The sequence below is a fragment of the Zeus faber genome (assembly GCF_960531495.2).
Source record: "Zeus faber genome assembly, chromosome: 10".
In the NCBI taxonomy this organism is placed as follows: domain Eukaryota; kingdom Metazoa; phylum Chordata; class Actinopteri; order Zeiformes; family Zeidae; genus Zeus; species Zeus faber.
In genome coordinates this window covers 1,394,342-1,413,926 of record NC_137199.1, presented here as the reverse complement: position 1 = coordinate 1,413,926, position 19,585 = coordinate 1,394,342, and the positions used below count along the sequence as shown (strand labels likewise).

The window sequence follows — 19,585 nt, the reverse complement described above, 5'->3', positions numbered from 1 at the left end:
GCAGTCCTGCAGTGCCTCATAAGCCTCCTCTGACCACCTCCTCACAGTCCTTGTGGTCGTAGGCTTCCTATTCACCAGAGGCACATAGCAGGGTTTGAGGTGAACCAGGTTGTGATCTGACCTGCCCAGAGGGGGAAGAGAAGAGGAGATGTATGCATCCTTAATGTTAGCATACATCAGGTCCAGGGTCCTCTCCTCTCTGGTAGGACAGCTCACGTACTGTTTGAAAGTCGGCAGAACTCTGTTCATGGTGACATGGTTAAAGTCTCCCGACATGATGATGAGGGCACTGGGGTGTTGAGTTTGAAGTTTGGAGATGGTGGTGTGTATGATGCTGCAGGCAGATGTTGGGTTTGCAGAGGGAGGGATGTACAGGACAACGATGATGACATGCGGGATCTCTCTAGGCAGATAGTATGGACGGAGTCCAACGGCCAGCAGTTCAGCATCCGGGCTACAGAGCTGTTCTTTAATGGTGATGTGACCAGGATTACACCATCTACTGTTAACTAGAACGGCAAGCCCCCCGCCTTTCCGCTTACCGCTCCCGGTACAATCCCGGTCCGCCCGGACGGTGTGGAAGCCATCGACAGAGACGTTCTGGTCCGTAATGTCCCTGTGCAGCCATGTCTCAGTGAAACACATCAGACTGCACTCCCGGTATGCTGCGTGACTCCGCGTTAGCGCCATTAGCTCGTCCATTTTGTTGCTAAGAGACCGTACGTTTCCCATAACAAGAGGGGAGACACGGCTTAAATCTTACCTATCTATAAGCCCGTCCCGTCTCAACCCTCCACTCATCCCCCGACGTTGCTTCCCTCCTCTGCATCCCTGGTGTGTTTTCTTCCAGAGTTCAGATGGTATATCAGCTGGTCTGGCCACTATGCCGGCCGGCATTAGCGCGATCAGTTGATCTCCGGAGTAAACAAAGGCAGCGTGTCCCGGTGGAAGCGTCATAATAAAAACACCACGAGAAAAAAAAAAAAAAAAAAAAAAAAAAAAAAATTTCTTAAAGAAACTTCGTTAGAGAGAGCAGGACTTCACAGTTTGAGTGAAAAAAACAAGAACGAACAAAAGAGAATAAAAGAAAACTAAAAAGCAGAATCGAAAATTGGAGCAACGTAACAGGTAGCAAGCAGCTTTCGCGCATGCGCACTTGACCAATGTAGACATGGTTATCTTTTTACTTTACCGTTTCTATTTTTGTTTTAACCAGGAAGCTAATAAATTTAACAAGACAACTTTGAAACATCTCTTTATTGCTATGACATCGAAGTGTGTCTGTCAAGTAGGACATTTTCCTGGGCATTTTCTGCGCAGCGATAACGCACTGGAGTAGGCACAGGTCTGTTTCCAGTTCATCAAGAGCCCCACTACTACGTCTGCTAAAAGTAGAACTATGATACTGTGTGACCACCAGAACATTCCTCCTCCTTCGGGTGTTTCTGCTGTATTATTAAAAACAGGAAATTCTCATTTGCAGAGTCTCGAGGAGGCAGACCATTAAATTTGCAAAATCAAAGGACAAAAATAACGCAAAAAAGCGACAAAATCATGAGGCGACCAACTGATAAAGTTGTTAGCACCAGTGGTTAGTGCTACCAGTGGAAAGTTTGTTTGGAGCCCTGCAGTTCCCAGCGAAAACAATAACTTTGTCTCTATTCCTGAACTAGACTAACCTTGAGAGAACCTTGAGACCCTCCGACAAGTTGCCACTGGGGCGCCAGTCCCAGAAGCCCCTTCTGTAGATGCAGGAGGCGTGCAGAGGAACGGGAAACCAGATTATGAGCTGCAACAAAGCTCCCTTCTTCCTCTACATCCTCAAGACTGCGTACTCGTAGTAGCCACTTGAGACTGGGGTTGAAGGTGGTTCTGAACATGGCTTCTGCACGCTGCAGCGATCGGGAGATGGAGCCGTGGGACCAGGAGCCTGGAGCAATGGACACAGAATTGAATCAAGAGAGACTAAAGGGCAGAGCTGAAAAGGAGGTATCAAATTTGATTTGTATAGCTCTTTCTTAGTTGCAGCTTAAAACTGCATCACAGGTCCACCTTTGAAAATACATTTGGCATCAGGCTTGTCAAAGTCTTATCTGGGGTGCATGAAGTACAGATCTCGCTCAAGCAAACGAGACCTTATGCATCTGCGAGCAATGTGGCAGTAAACCCCCTTTCACCATGGACATCAATAGTAAATCAAAATAAATAAAAAACCATGAAATTAGCACTCCACTCATGGCTCTAAAACTTGGAGATGAAACATTGTAAATATCCCATAGACTAGAAATGGAGGCATTTAGCATTACAAAATACATACACTAACACTTTTTTTTCACAATACAATACTTAACAAAAATACAAAAATAAACATTAGAACCACTGACATAAATATAGTAAGAAGAACTGACTTTGCTGTAGATGAGTTTAAGCTTTGGTATTTTGCAGAAACCAGACTTCCATATGAATCCATAGCTGTAAACTAGAAGTGGACGATAGGGCAAAAAATGTTATCAGTGTTTTTATATTGATCAATGTCGATACATTGAACATTGAACATAAAAAGCAGTTTAATTTTCAGTAGTTTCACTTCTGTAAGTACATATACTGCTTCCTCCTTTTAACAGAAGCTTCTGTGGTCACTGGGTGAAGAACGAAGATTTTATTTTTTCAGCTCTCTATAGACTTCCATTGCTTTCACAAAACTATTCTTAAAAGTCCAGCAAAATATAAAGCAAATTCAATCTTCTCATGTGTTCATTAGTAGCTTCTCTTCTGAATGGTTATCCACTGACTGCAATACAAAGCAAGACAATTTAAACATATACTGCAAATCACAGATTGAACAGATCTGCATTGTAGTGTACTGTGGTGTTCATATTCATTAGTGTATCAAAAAAGTAATTGACAAAAATTTAAAAACGGAAGAGCTGACAACGCCAAAACATGAACTTAAGAAGCTATCTGAGCTCGGGGCGACACTCCAAGCTCGAGGCCAGGCTATCCTTGAGCGCTGTAGCCAAAGAGGCCCTGCTATGTCTGTTGAAAGAATGCAGGCTGCGGGAAATAGTGACCGATCTGGAAAGCAGATCCAGAAAAAAAAAACATTCGGATGTACGGTGTGGCTGAGGACTCAGAGAGTGACTAGATTACGTTTATGGAAAATCAACTGACTACCGAGCTCCCCTTAGCCGACAGTATGTTCTTACAAATTCAACGTGCTCATAAGGCTCTGACACAGAAGCCAGGACCAGAAGCTTATCCAAGGTCGTTAAAAACTTTGTGCAGTTTGACGTTAAAGACACCGTATTGAAGTTGGCTTGGAGGAAAGCTCATTCAAATAACAAGCAGATTTTCTTAGACCATGATTATGCCTATGAGGTGATGGAGAAGTGCACAGTCTACAGGGGAATTAAAAAAGCGATCAAAGAGATTTGCTTTCAAAACCCAATGACGAGGATCCAAATCCACTGGAGCACCGGACCATGGACAGTAGGCTGCAGGGGCGCTGAGACCGTGGAGATTTCATTGTGGCCACCACTAGAGACCCGGGCTCCAGCATAGACAACATACAGAAACTGTTTGCATGGCAACAAGCAAACACCAGGGACGGAGGAAAACAAATTTGAGACAGGAGTGAGAGAAAAGCTTTAGGAGTTCAGCATACCACCTCATGGAAACCACACAGAACAATAAGTGAACTGACTGGAATTAAGGGGGGTACTGTACCTTTTAGATATTCTCTCCTCTATTCTTTTCTTCTGAATGGTTATCCACTGAATGCAATACAAAGTAAGGCAATTTACAAATATCCTGCAACTCACAGATTGAATGGATCTGCCTTGTGGTGTACTTTGGACTTCTCTAGGGGATATGGAATGTACATGCAGGGCAGCCCTAACCATTTCACCTCCACCTTCCAATAGGGATATTAAAGGGAAGAGGGCCCCTTTATTATGGGAAGTCTCTGTACCTGTTTTGATGTTCTTATGTGTGTATTACTGTTTCATGTTCTTGAGAAGTAGTGCATTTCACGTTTGTTATATTTGTTAATAGCACTCAAACTCGAACTTTTATGGGCATGGTGAATGTTATTTCTCTTAATGTTAATGGCCTTCTCAGCCCAGCCAAACAGAATATGGATATTGCATTCCTGCAAGAAACCCACATGACGGCGAGAGAATTAGAATTAATGAGGAAAATAACCCATATTGAAGAAATATATACCCAAGAAATCCAAAAGAAACTGATATACACTCGATAACACGATATGATAAAAGGACACCAAAACTATTGCACCCACCAGCAAATGAAGGAAGTTAAAGATTGTTTGAAGGAATATCATGAAAAATTATATTCACAACCTCAGGTCGACAATGACCAGAAAATTGTGACAACCCTTACAGAAGATCAAAATAAAGCCCTATATAAAGCGTTTTTCAGTGTGCTTTGCTGCAAAAAAAATAATATGGAGACTGCAGCTGATGATGTTCATATTTTAAACTAGCCAGATTGAAAGTCAATAAATCCCCAGGCACAGATGGATGTACTTCAGAGTGGTATAAAAGTCTGAAAAAGACTGACACCTATTTTACTCAGAACATTCAACTGGATTCTGACAAAAAGGGAAACCCCGACTTCATGGAAAGAAGCCATTATCTCAGTTGTACCTAAGGGAAGGAAATATATATTAGATTGTACAAACTACAGACCAATTAGTGTGCTAAATCTTGATTAGAAATTATTTGCCTAAATCATTGGAAAATCTTACCCTAAATAATCAATTTGGACAAAACAGAATTTTCTGTCATGTAAGACTCACGATAACATTAGATGATCTTTGAAAATTATTAGATATATAAATCAAAATAAGATACAGGTTATGTTGATAAGTTCAGATTCTGAAAGGACTCTGTAAGCCTGTAAGATGGAAATTCCTATTTCATGTTGTGGAGAATTTAGAGTTTAACCGAGTAATCATTAAGACATAAGAATCCCTATACAGCAGGCCACAAGACAAGGCTACCCATAAATCCACTTCTATTCACGATTTGTATTGAACCATTGCCACAGTGGATCAGTCAGAACAACATGATTAAAGGGTATAAATAAGGCAGCAGGGGAACAAGAACTGGCCTTATTTGAGAACAACATTCTTGTGTATCTCTCAAGTTCAACAGACTCTCTACCAGCGCTGATGTCAGTACCGGATGAATACGTGTCAGACTCAGGCTATAAACAGAATGAGTAAAAAAGTCAGGTCCTTCATATTGACTATAACCCCCTTCAGTATCTCCACTTTAGGTATCAAATGGTCTGGGATAAGAAATCTGTAAAATATCTGGGAATTATTTTGCCTATAGATTATCCAAATTTGAAGAAATTAATTACAGACCTCTCAAAGAGGAAATTATAGCAGATATTAATATCTTATTAGATATTAATATAACTTTATCTAAATATAATAAATAAATGAATAATAAAGATGAACATCTTACCAAGACTTTTATATTTATTCCAATCAGTACCTATTGAAAAAACAGAACATTATTTGTTAGAGTGGGATACATTTCTAGATTTATTTGGGGTGGGGAAAAAAAAACCAGGAGTAAGATATAAAACTCTACAACTTTTAAAGGAGAGAGGTGGATAAGCCCTTTCATGTCTGATGGATTATTATAGAGGAGCTCAATTCGGCCAGAAGTTGGCTGGTATAAATCCACCGATAGAATGGGGAGGGGACAACCAACATCCCACCCACATTAGTTGGAGACCCTTCATTAAATACTCATCTTTCAGACCCAAATTACCTTTGGATAACTAGGTCCTTAAAGATATGGAATGAAATTATTAAAAGGCACCAACTAAATATGATGACATGAGGTTTAGAAGCTTGACTGGAAATGGTCTTACTACATATTGCAATCTTAAATCAAGGGATGGTTTTGAGCTTGCCAGGAGGGCATTAAACTACAGAATGAGGATCACTTTAGATAAATACATAAATTAGAGACTTTATCGGCAAGAAATTCCCAAAAGATAATACCATTATTTCAAAGAGCCTGTAAAGACGCTACTTACCAAAAGATAAATCAAAATTACATTTTGCTCTTCAAATTTTTTAAAGAGACCATACTCTGAATATTAAAGCAAGATGGGAAGGGTAATTTCACAATAACACTGGAAGAATGGGACAGGATCTGCAGGCAACAATGGTCAATAAACAGAACCGCAAAAATATAACTTGATTATTCTGTACTCCAGCACAAAAGACAACTAAAACTACTCTTATCAAATAGCCTGCTGGAGGTCCTGTGGAGGCACTGTAGCAAACCACTTTCACTTTTTCTGTTATTAGCCCTCTGTGGCTCCATTTTGGAGAAGTGTCTACGGTGTCCTGGAGGCAGTTTTAAAGACAAAAATTTAAATTTAAAAAATTCTGTACCCTGGTGATCTAGAAGAGCTTCAATGTGCAATGCTAGATAAATACTTGCTGAGGGTGTGTTAGTGGAATGCAAAAAGGCTTTGAACAGAAAATGGCTTAAGAAAGACATACCAACCATAAATGAGTGGATCAACTTAGTTTACATTATACAGGTATTCCTCACTTAACGACCTACCTGTTCAACGACCGTTCGGACTTAGGACCAGCTCTCCGACCAGTCGGTATAGTACACTGCGTACAATACTGTAGACCTCTGCTCTGAGCTGCTGTGCTGGGGGCATGTCTACCAAAGGCGCTGAAACCTGACACAGAGCTGCTGCAGCAACAGACTCTTGTTCAGTGAAAAGCAGACACCCACTGATGCCATGGGCATACCACTCAACTTTCTGTCTTGTGATCGGGAATCTTGAAGTCTTGTGGTTTGCACGGTACATGACTGATCAGTGATAGGGGGTCACACATTACAAGATCTTTCACCAGGAGGAATCCCCGACGAGTCTGTCAGATCTCCAAAAACCTGTCAGCGAGTGGAAAATCAGGCCAGAATACCGTAGTCTGAACTCGGCATGAGCCAAAGAAGGAGTCACTCGCACACATCTCTCAGCTGGAGCTATTTGGGGGGTGGGGGGACATGAGTCGGTTCGTTATTGGCGGGTGAACGAAACGAATAGTTACTTAATCAGGGGTTCCCAAAAGATTGTTCTGATCAGAGCGGCTTTATTTAGTGTTCGAAGAGAGGCCATGCCAAGTATGACCACTCCAAGTTATCTAATCATGATTTAGGCCAGCCTAAAAGATCCGGACACAAAAATGGTGAGAAACAGTTTAACGGTCTAACATCACAATTCTGTGCTACATAGTTCAGTCTTTCAACATATTTTCAGCAATGGTTTTTGACCATGTATAATGTGTTTAGAAACAAATGACTGAATTCACTTTACAAGGAGTTTCGAGTTATTTGTCACTGTAATAGTTACCATGTACAAGTCCAAGAGTAAGAAAACATACCATTTAATTCATGTTAAAGGTGTTTTCACAGTATGTTTACTAGGGCTGCCCCCTGAAAGTCGTCGAGTCGAATCATCAGTCAGAAAACCGTCAGTTGACTGACCTTCTCGGAGTTCAGCAGTCGTTATGTTTTTGTCAGTCACTGTGCACTTCTGCCTCACAGCAAGAAGGTCCTGGGTTCGATTCACCCCTGGGGCGCTGTTGGCACTGTGCTCCGGCGGGTTATCTCCCAAATAGGATCCTTTCTGTGTGGAGTTTGCATGTTCTTCCCGTGCTCACATGGGGTTTCCTCCATGTAAGTTTCCCCAACTAAAAACATGCAGAACATCGTCTGACCAGCGATGGACATTTGTAACTGGTCCCCGGGCGTGTCGCTGTATGCTGCCCACTGCTCCTGGCTGCCCCCCGGAGGAAGGACAAGCCAGGATGGGTCAAAAGCAGGGACCTCATTTCACCGGCCACCATTCGAAGTGTGTGTGTGTTGGTCACCATGAGTGCATGTGTTGTGGTGTGTGTGCCTTGTGACGAATAAAGATTCTTCTTCTTCTAACAGGATAAAACAGATAGAAGCTTACAAAATGCACAGGGATAACATATAAATGATAAATAGCGGGAACTATAAATATATCTTTATATGTGTAAATCTTCCACGTCCAGACACAGACCTGAACACAGCTCTCCGTGCGCCCCAATGGTGGAGAGCAACCAGGAGAGTCGAGCCCCGTTCCTCCAAATAAAACAACTAAAAACAGTGTGCGCATGACTCATAGACTCGTGAGGATTATTTTCTACGCATTACACATGGAGAGAGTCATGGAGAAACTGTCCCCTGTTATGCATGGTTTCGTTCCATAAGCACATGTTTTGTTCCATAAGGAGACGTAAAATAAAATAAAAACACACTGTTCTGGCACGCCGATCACAGGCACCCCATCGCTGACGTGGACATCGAGATTCCAATGACAAAATTCTGAGTCGGTGACCACCCTAACATTTACAAACCATGCACAATAAGCATAGTTTTGATTAAGCCCCTTTTTTCTTGTCCCCAGTTTCACCCTTTTTGTAACCAATAAACCTGTGTACAAAGAGATCTGCCTACAGAGTCTTGATGAACAGAAGGCGTCTAGCTGTCTGCCAAGTTATATACAGCACTGTGGCGGACAAAGAGGCGTGGTCAAGCACCGGCTGCGGACGACAGCACGGTTCCCTTTTCTTGTGGCCACCAAGCTGCCTCGAATTGGCGCCGATTGGTCCAACTCAAGGCAGGGAGTTTTTGACGTTTTGTTTTGTCTTACAGAGGAGATCAGCGCACAGGCTCGTGAGCAGCCCAGCAGAGGAACACCATTCCTCCTGTGCCCGAGAGGACTATTATCAACCTGATTATTATAAGACTCCTCAGTTATATAAATTATATACAGTATATAAAATTGTGGCCTGCGTGCCACAGATTAAAATGAACAATAAAACTCTTGCCATGTCAGCGCACCACAGCCCGAAATACTCCCTCCCTAGACCCTTACTTGTGCGGGTCTCGTCCCACAGGTAAGGGTTTCAATATGTCGCAGGAAGGCCGCAGGAAAAGGGAACTATGCTGTTGTCCACAGCCAGTGCTTGACCACGCCCCTTTGTCCGCCACAAGTACATTTGCCAAGGGCTTAGTGGTTAGCTGCCCACAAATTATGAATGCTGCTGCTAATAACCCATGGTCATCAGTGAAGTATGACAATGATAAATAATCCATATATGCAAAGCGTTAAATTTACTGTAGGGTGGAATTTCTGGTTTTATAAGAAAGCAATATGTAGCTACCCTGCGTTTTTTTATTTTCTCGACGAAGTAAGACTTTGTGTCCGAAGGAGTTGCAAATCCATTGATTGGATGTCAAGCGATATCTGGTGTTTGTATGTTCCTGTGTTGTATTGACCGTGGAAGATGGCTTGTAACACGGTGACTACAACGTGCGATGTTTTAAATTCACAGGAGCTTCTCTGAAGATTGCATTAAATTCCAAGTAGTTGAGAGTTTAAACCAATACTGACCATTGTTAAACGCTGCATGCTGTTATAACATAAGATAATTAACATACCGTATTTTCGCGACTATAAGGCGCATATAAACGTCTTTTTTTTTTCCTCAAAATGTGCGGCGCGCCCTATAGTGCGGTGCGCCCTATGTGTGTTGTTACTGCGGACGTTGTTGAAACCACCATGAGAACGTTAAAGGGGGAAGTGTGGGCGTGGATTGTGTATAAAAGAACAGGTATGTGCTTTATGCAGAACATTGTTGTCTTAACAACCCTTAAAATGGCAAAGAGACACGCCTATGAAGCACAGTTTAAACTGAAGGCTATCAGCTACGCAGAGGAACATGGAAATCGAGCAGCCGCGAGAGAATTCAAGATTAATGAATCGATGGTTCGCAAGCGGAGGAAGATGGAAAACGAACTCCGACAGGTGAAGAAGACGCAGCTGAGTTTCCGCGGACATAAGGCGAGGTGGCCCGAGTTGGAGGAAAGACTCGAGCGGTGGATCATCGAGCAAAGAACGAGTGGGGCGAGCGTTTCGACGGTCACTGTTCGACTAAAAGCAGTAACGCTAGCGGAAGAAATGAAAATTGAACATTTTCAAGGAGGTCCGTCGTGGTGCTTTCGTTTTATGAAACGGTGCCATTTTTCCATCCGGACCAGGACTACAGTAGCGCAGCAACGTCCGGCGGATTATAATGAAAAGCTGGCGAGCTTCCACTCCTACTGCAGCAAACACATCGCCGACAAACGCATCCAGCCAAGCCACATCACCAACATGGACGAGGTGCCGCTCACTTTCGACATCCCGGTGAATCACACGGTGGAGAAGAAGGGGACCAGCACGGTAGCGATACGCACAACGGGGTATGAAAAGGCGTCGTTTACTGTTGTGCTTGGCTGCCACGCAAATGGACGGAAACTGCCGCCTATGGTGATTTTTAAGAGAAAGACTTTGCCTAAAGAGACTTTTCCAGCTGGAGTCGTTATTAAGGCAAATGAAAAGGGCTGGATGGATGAGGAGATGATGAAAGAGTGGCTGAGGGAGGTGTATGTAAGGAGACCAGGTGGTTTTTTCCACGCATCACCATCGCTGTTAATCTGTGACTCCATGCGTGCCCATCTCACAGCCGATGTGAAAAACAAGGTGAAACAAATGAACGCTGTGCTTGCTGTTATTCCGGGAGGTCTGACAAAGGAACTTCAACCGCTCCACATCGGTGTGAACCGGCCGTTCAAAGTAAGGCTGCGAGCGGCGTGGGAGCGATGGATGACCGACGGAGACCACAGTTTCACGAAAAGTGGAAGGCAGCGCCGGGCAAGTTACGCCACAGTTTGCGGATGGATTGTAGATGCTTGGGCTAACGTGTCTGCTGGCACTGTTGTTCGAGCTTTCGCAAAAGCCGGCATCATTTCCGAGGAGCCGCACGGCACGGAAAGTGACTCTGACAGCGAAGAAGGGGAAACTGGCATGTCTGATTTAGCGCAGCTGTTTAATTCAGAAACAGAGGATGATGACTTCGATGGGTTTGATTAATACTTTGTAATAAATACATGAATAAAGCACAAACATACTCAGTTTTGCTCCCGCTCTATTTTTAAATACACAGTAGAGGTATTTAAACGTAGTAGAGGATATGTACCGGTATATAAAACCCGCGCCCTGTAATCCGGTGCGCCTTATGTGTGTGTTAAATACAGTAATGGCACACATAACTGAGACTGCGCCTTTTAGTACGGTGCGCCTTATGGTCGTGAAAATACGGTAATTACTAAAAAAATTAAATCACTAACCTTTTCCTGTTCTGATGGAAGTAGATATGAATTATCACAGCCTAACAGAGAGAGAGAGAGATAGAAGGATAGAAAAAGTGAGTGGGCAAAAGCGTTTTGGTTTGTGTAGTTGTCATCAGTCACTACTGGATTATTGTTGATGACCGTGGTAAAGTTGGTTCCATATTCAACAGTCACTTGACAGAGAAGCTTTTGAAGTTTAAATCTATGAAATCATACACATAAAAACAGGAACTTTAATTTACAAATTGAAAGGCTATGCAACATGTAGTCTGTGTCCTAGTGCTATCTAGACCTAGCTTGGGTGTCCTAAGTCACATACCAGAAAAGCTATCGAACTTTGAAATGTATAAAATCATATATATAAAAACACTTGTTTTAAATTCAAAGGCTGTGCAACATGTAGTCTATGTCCTAGTAGTATATAGACCTAGTGTTGGTGTCCTAAGTCACATCATTTTAAAATTGTAAACAGTCCCTTATACGCCATTGAAACAGCGACCGACTCTCAGCGAACCTGCACCTCATTCCGGGGATGCGATCAGCCGCTCTCCCCTTTGAGGAAGAATGCCTGTTGAATACCTGAATATCGGACGAACTTACTCACTTGCTTACTCCGACGATGCTTCAACTCCCAAAAAATCCTGCTACATATATCCGATCAGTGCCATTACACTGTCTTTTCCCCTTCAACTGGGTGAAAGGTAAACCAGGTAATATATTATTGTTCTACACTGCAGCATTGACGTTTATAGCAGCCCCTCAAACTACCTCATACAAAGGTTAGCAAGCTAGCACTTTATCACAAAACATGTTAAACTCACACTGTACGCGCTTCTTCCGTTGATTGTACACAAACGTCAACAGTGCCTTATTATTAGTTAAATATTCTCCGAGCAGCGTCTTGTCAATCCCTCACTGGTCAGCAGGAAACAGATTTTAAATACTATTTAAGATCGCGCTAGGGCTAGTAGTTCATCGACTTCAGCGTTTTTTCCCCCTTCTTCTGCTTCTTTTCCGTTTAATGGCGGGTGGCAACCAGCGTTCGGGTGCATTACCGCCACCTACTATGTTGGAGTTTGGACCACACCAACCCCCGAAAGAAAGTAAATACAAATCTCTTCAGCTGGACGTAGTCTCGCACCACCTCTCTGGACCGAATGAAGCTCCACCCCCCTGTACCTATTTGCGCGGCACCCCAATTGCAAGTGGGCTGCCAAATCATGGGCAAAACAAATACTGTAGATTTAATTGAAAAAAAAATATTAATTACAAAAACGTTTTTAAATGTAAAAAAAAAAAAATCTCATGGTATTTTTTAAAACCACGAGTACAAAAAGGTTGGGAACCGCTGCCCTAGACTATTGGGGCAGGGGGGAATTCAGTCACTCAGGAGACCCTCATATCATGTGACGTGTGGTAATCTTGAATGTGAGTTTATAGGTGGTGACGTACGTGCGTTGCAGGTAAGGAACGTGTGCAGGTGGCAACGTTACGTAGGCGTCTACCCTCGCATGCCATGTGAACATACGTCTGCCGAGAATCTAGAAGAGAGTATAACTGTATATGGAGCCTGTATAGATCGTCCGATCAGTTTTACTTACTGCACTTATGTTCACTATTTTTCTCGAAAATAAGAGATTGTAAACTTTTAATAACAGTAATAATGACCATTTCCAAGCTTTCTTTTTTTTTGTTTTATTGTTTTGCTCATAGTGATGTAAGTCAGGTACTGGAATACCTTGAAAATATGCGCTTATGGGCTGCAGTGCTTGAAAAATCAAGAGCAGAGGCTTTTAGCCCTCTCGTAGACTATCCTTGCACTGTTATTTTTGAAAATATTATAGCGAGAGGAGTTAATTGTAATTTATTTATATTCGGTCCCTTATTTTACAAGATAAATACATATAAAATAAATGGGGTTTTTTTTATCAAGTATGATACAGCACATATATAAGATATCTCGAAATCCCGCAATGGTGACTTTATTGCATTCCATGGTGCAATGTGCATTATGCCTAACAAAATAGTAAATACACTATTTTGATTATTTAATTACTGTAATTAAAGCTCTGCACAGGAAATCACTTCTCAGATGTCTCCTCTGTGAAATGTAAAGTCTGTATTTGCCTAAACGAGGATAGAAACTGTCTGTTTGCCTACCACAATGCAAATTTGGGTTTGGTTAATTTCAACAGCAACCTTTTTTGCTGTTGAAATTAACCAAACCAAAATTTTCAAATTTTGCCGAGAATATCTTTTTCATTTTGTTTTTGTTCAAAAACAAACATGTGCTCAATACATTTCCATAAATTACTCTATCAAATATGATCCATTATAACTATTCTGGCTTTGGTGTATCAGGCTTTTACTCTGCATCAACATGGTTAATACATAATTTTTAGAACCGCTTTATAATGACATATATTCTACCAGGGAAATGTGATAAATTTAAATTTAATCCAGCAATGTTGGAAATAAAGGAGGCAAGATTGAGATGGTTTGGAGACGTGTGTAGGAGAGATGAGTTACATTGGGAGAAGGATGCTGAGGATGGAGCTGCCAGGCAAGAGGAAAAGAGGAAGGCCAAAGAGAAGGTTTATGGATGTGGTGAGGGAGGACATGCAGGCGGTTGGTGTAAGGGAGGAAGATGCACAGAACAGAAGGTATTAGAGGCAGATGATCCGCTGTGGTGACCCCCAACGGGAGCAGCCGAAAGGAGAAGATTGTTGGAAATAGACACTTATAATACCTGGTACCAAATGTCGATTGCTGGTCAGACGATGACTGCATGTTTTTGGTGGGGGTCGTTACTAATGTTAGATGGAGGAAACTCCATGTGAGCACGGGGAGAACATGCAAACTCCACACAGAAAGGCTCCTTTTTGGGAGATAACCCACCGGAGCACGGTGCCAACAGCAGGAATCGAACGCAGGCCGATCTTGCTGTGAGGCAGCAGTGCAATGCACTGTGCCACTGTGCCACATAAATAGATATACACTCATATAAATAACAGGCAATGAGACAATAGTCCTTAAAAGGTACTTTAAAGTCCTCAAATTTCATTTTGTAATGCAAATATGAGTCATTCTACAGTCTCGGTACACCACCCAACTGAGCATGAGCATGGCTTCCGGGTTTTGTGGAATTCACTCCTTAAGCCTTCACTGATTTCACCTTATCAGTCCACCAAAGTCTGTTTCTGAACAAATTTGAGGCTGGAAATTAGCAATCCAGTTGCTAAATATTCACTCATTAAATCTACAAGGCCTCATCTAAAAGTTTGTTCCAACTTTCATGGCCGTACTTCCAGCTTGTGGGAGACAACTAAGTAACGTTAGTTGACACTACTTTATGTCATCACATTTTACAATTATGCTGATAATGTATTCATATTTGTATTCACAGTAAACGCTTTGAAAATGTATTTACGGAACCGACTGCTAACCTATTAGCTTACGACTATAATTTCCCACCTAATTTACCCAGTTTCAGCCCCAATGGGATGCTGATGATCATAGTCAATCAATATCCAAACATTATTTTGTGTTCTATCATGTTGATCAAACATTCAAATTAAAATAATAATTTTGTCATGAGCACTGAGGATGAAAATGTAATAATTTGACTTGCCCACCAGAGGAAGCTATAAAACCTACACCAGCCTATCTAATCTTATTCAAAGTTTTGTTTTAAATGCTTTACTGTGTGAGAAATACAGTGCACATTGATGACTGGACATTGGCTGTTGTCCAGCAATTTTGCCGTAGCTATTATGGAATTACTGTTAATGGCTGCATTATTCAATAATTGTAAAGATTATCGATCTGTCAATGTATTATTCTGTCAATATAGTATTATCGAAATGTCAAATTTTCTTACCAGTATGGTATGAAAAAATACAACTAAATAACACATATGGGTCTGTGAGAAACAATCCAAATCATTTTAGCAAATTGTGTAATCCACTGTATTTAAAATAGTCATTCTTTCTGTAAACATGAGAATTTGCAAGTGCCACGAAGGCTGCAGGACAGAAGATCATTTCTATTGCCCTGGCTGTCATGTCACAATAATGATGATCTGTGCAGGTGTTTGGAATCCTGAAATGGGGCATCACCTCTGCATATGGTAACGTCCAGCCACCAACTCCTGTTGGGATCAAGACAACAAACGGAAGTAGAAGAACAACTGCTAGAAGTACATGATGAACATCAGGAGTTGATGGGGTTTTTTTTTTTTGAGTTTGAACGTCAGGATGACTGCGATTTGTTCATGTCCAAAGTCAGAGACAATTTTGACATTCCTGTGTTTGCAAGCTTTTAAAGGCTATAAAATAAAAATTGTTTGTAGCTGTTGGAGCCATTTTTCTTAAAGACTCATTTGGATGAGCAATGCTTCTACCTGGTGTTAACCAGCGGAAGTGACCGGCAGTGTTATAATCACCGTCAGTGATTGCATTCAGGTGTGCAAACAAACAGTGCATGCCAAAAGAGCACAGTCTTTTACAGCTCCTGCTACACTTGCTACCTAGTTATTAGTACACTACTTTTGATATAATTATTATGATTAGATTGATATTAGTGTATATTATGTTTATTTGTACCTTTTTAGTTTATTCGAATTTCTTTAGTGCATATCAGAGCTGAGAGCCGACGCATGCTCACGCTCACGCTCACACACAATACACACATAACCTACCGGACAGACCTACAATCAATTTCAACAAAACCAAGTAAGTCCAAGCAATCAACAAAACAAGAAGTGCGTAAGAAAAATCTCAACGGTGTAAGGGCTATTGCTTAACACCAACGAAGAAAGCTATTGACCCAACATAAATAAAATAATACTCTCATCTGGGTCTGGATATGGCTTCAAATTGAATATTCATGTATATGAATATGAACGGAGTACATATGAAGGATTGATGCTCCGCTTTGAAGAAATATAGACAACATGGTTTGACTGTACCTCTATACTGTTGCTGTTGTGCTGTGCTGCTTATTATTGGATGTCGCTCTGCCGTGTTTAAAGCCTTTGTGTGTATGTTAACAGACTGCAATAATTTGGACCGCGGAGCTGAAAAAGAAACAGAGGTTGAAAAAACTCTAAATAATGCTGAAGTAAATGGAGATTTGAATGTGGCTGAAGAAAAAGACAAGGGAAGCTCTCAGAGATAGCCCTTGAAGCTAAACTTGATAATAGACAAAAGATTAACTTGGACAGTGTGTGTAGGTTAACAGACAGCAATATGTGGGACCGCAGAACTGGAAAAAGTAACAGAGGTTGAAAAAACTGCAAATAATGCTGAAGTAAACGGGGATTTGATTGCGGCTGAAGAAAAAGACAAGGAAAGCTCTCAGAGATGGCCCTTGAAGCTAAACTTGATAATAAACAAAAGACAAGAAAAGCTAAACTTGGACAGCTCATAAGCAAGATAAATGTTTTTGAATCACTGCTGTCAGACTTCAACAATGCAGACCTTGTGAACCAGAAACTTAGTGCATTTAATAAAATTGCATCAGAGTTCAAGGCTCTTTACCACAGTGTACAAACATTACTCTCAGAAGAACAAAAGGTGAAGGATCACGAGCAGTGTTATCTTCCAAGAGCACAGCAATTAGAAGAATGTTATGATAAAGTCAAAGCATCGTTAAGGAGAGTTCCACCTGTTGTTCCACCCACACAAGAAGCCTCGCATTTACAACAGCAAATGCAGATCGATGACACAGTTTCAGTTGGTGTGGGTTGCAGAATATCTGTGAGAACGAATTCATCTACATTCTCCCTTCGCCTGCAAGCAGAAGAAAAGAAAACCGCTTTAATTGCCTGTGCTGCTGCACTTTAAGAAAAGCAAGAGCTTGATCAGGCAGAAGCAGAAATAAGATCAAGAAAAGAGGCACTGAATCTAGAGGTGGAAATAGCTGCTACAAATGCACTTAAACTATTGTCTTCTCCTCAGGACACTGAATCTTGTTAATGTCAACATCCAGAGTATTTGAAGTCAATGTCAGATGTTCCTCTACATAAGATTGAGTATGCTGTTGCTGCTGATTTATGACAATGAAAATGATGATGATAAGGAAGGAAATGCCGCCCCCAGATACAATATCCCTAGCAGTCTGCTAGCAATGTTGCCCCTAGTGGCCATCCATGTACTGAGGAGAAGGAAGGCATATTGGACATTATGAGAAAACAAAATTAAATCACAGAAATACTAATTAAAGAACAAAGACACGCTCTCTTACCATCCAGAGAGATTCCTTTATTTAACGGAGACCCTTTGCAGTTCATCACATTCATTATTGCTTTCGAACAGTGCAAAGAAGAAAAGATAAACAATGACCGTGATCCATTATTCTTCCTGGTGCAATTTACAGATGGACAACCAAAGGCTATAGTTCGAAGCTGCCTTCACATGAGCCCCCAAAGAGGCTACAAAGAAGCTAAAATATTGCGACTGAAGCACTGTGGTTATGACTTTTTGATTGCTTCTGCATATCAGGAAAAGGCTTGACACTGGACTAGAATCAGATCTGAAGATGGTAAAGCCCGACATGATGATGCCCTGTTCTTGAGAGAATGCTGTAACACAATGGAGGACATTGACATCCTGGAGGATATGAATAACCCTTCCCACCTGAGAGCTGTAGTGTCAAAATTACCGTTCAAGCTCAAAGAATGGCAGATGGAGGACTGTATTTTATGATTTTCATGGACTTAACAACCGGAGAGTCAAGTTTAAACAACTTGTGGATTTTATCGAAAAACAAGCCAACATCGCTGTTGATCCCCTCTTCGGAGATATCCAAGACAAAAGACCAAATAAAGATAAGCAGTTGCCAGCTAGAAGCACAAATTAGAAGTAATTTCCTGCTCCCTCTCACAAGAGTAGCTTTGTCACTGTAGCAGGAACACCTGAAAGAGTTGAACGTCCAGACGTAAGTGCTAACCCATCCCCCTCAGCCAAGTGTCTCTTCTGTAAGGGAGAGCATAACACAGGAACATGCAAAAAGCTCAAGAAGTACACTGTGACAGTAGACTTTTTTTTTTTTTTTTTTTTTTTTTTAAGAAAAATTTAGTCTGTTTTGGTTGTAACTAAAGGTCATATGAGCAAAAATTGCAAAAGGAGTGACATGTAAAATATTTTCGAAGAAGCATGCAACCATGTTACATGTCGAAAGGACTGAGGAAAAGGACAATAAAAGCACAAGTAAAGAGAACACACAATTAGCAGTGCCCTTGTGTCTATGGAAAGATCTGTCCATACTTTGGCCAGAGACCGACAGAAGCTGTCAGTCGTTCCTGTACAAGTCAAGTTGGAAAATTCTAACCCCAGACTGAAAACATGCTTTTCTCGACGCAGGTAGTACTGGAAGTTTCTGTATGGAAGCCTTGGGAAAAACAGGTGCATGTTAAAAGCTACACCCAGTAGAATGCTGCTGCGAACACTGGGACAGCAGAAACTGATTGATATTAATATGGTCAGTGGACTGGAAGTGTCAAAAATCAAAGGAGATGATTTCGTGAAATTTTCACATTTGTACACCCAAGAGAAGATCTTGGTAACAAGGGAACAATTTCCTAATCAGGATGATATAAAAGAATGGAGCTACCTAAAAGAGGTTAAGCTGACATATATTGACAGACACAAAAGGTCCTAAACATGTTTTGAGTAATCGAATGTCAATCGTCAACCTCAATGAACTCCTTGTACAGCAATATAACCATGACTTCCCAGAAACGAAGTACGAAGAGAAGACAAATGTCCATAGAGGACAAGATGTTCCTGTAAATTATGCCCATCTCGGCAGTACTAAAGAATGGACATTAGGAGTTCAAATTTCCATTCAAAGGAAATTATATCACAATGCCAAACAACCATCAGCTTGCAGAGCAATGTGCAATATCATTAAAACGGAAGTTGCAGAAAGACCCTGAATTTCACAAAGAATACAGTAGCTTCATCAAAAATGTAATTGAACAGGGTCATGCAGAAAACGGGCCACACGACCAGTTACAAGAGAGAGGCAAGGTGTGGTATCTCACCTCACCATGGTGTGAGACATCCCAAGAAACACAAGCTTTGTGCCGTATTTGACTGTTCAGCCAATTTTCAAGGAACATTACGAAAGACAAACCCTGCAGGTCTCACAGCCGCAACATTTCTGTCCATCTTGGAAGAACTGTCCAGAGTTCTTACAAGAACAAGAAGACCCGTGGCCCATATCTGATATAGACCTTTGTCTGATGGCAACAGATGATCAAGCGCCACTATGTGGCGATAGTGGCTCCGCCCCCTGCGGTCGCCTGC

General features: G+C 41.5%; 1 long non-coding RNA gene across 1 annotated transcript; it reads right to left on the bottom strand.

Annotated features, from left to right (window-relative positions):
• Nucleotides 1-1,728: 1,728 nt before the first annotated feature.
• Nucleotides 1,729-12,204, bottom strand: LOC307236095. The gene is made up of 3 exons (XR_013844367.1): nucleotides 12,095-12,204; nucleotides 11,271-11,311; nucleotides 1,729-1,930 (listed from the first exon to the last, which is right to left on the bottom strand). It is a non-coding gene; the product is annotated as an uncharacterized lncRNA (long non-coding RNA).
• Between the last annotated feature and the right edge of the window lie 7,381 nt (nucleotides 12,205-19,585).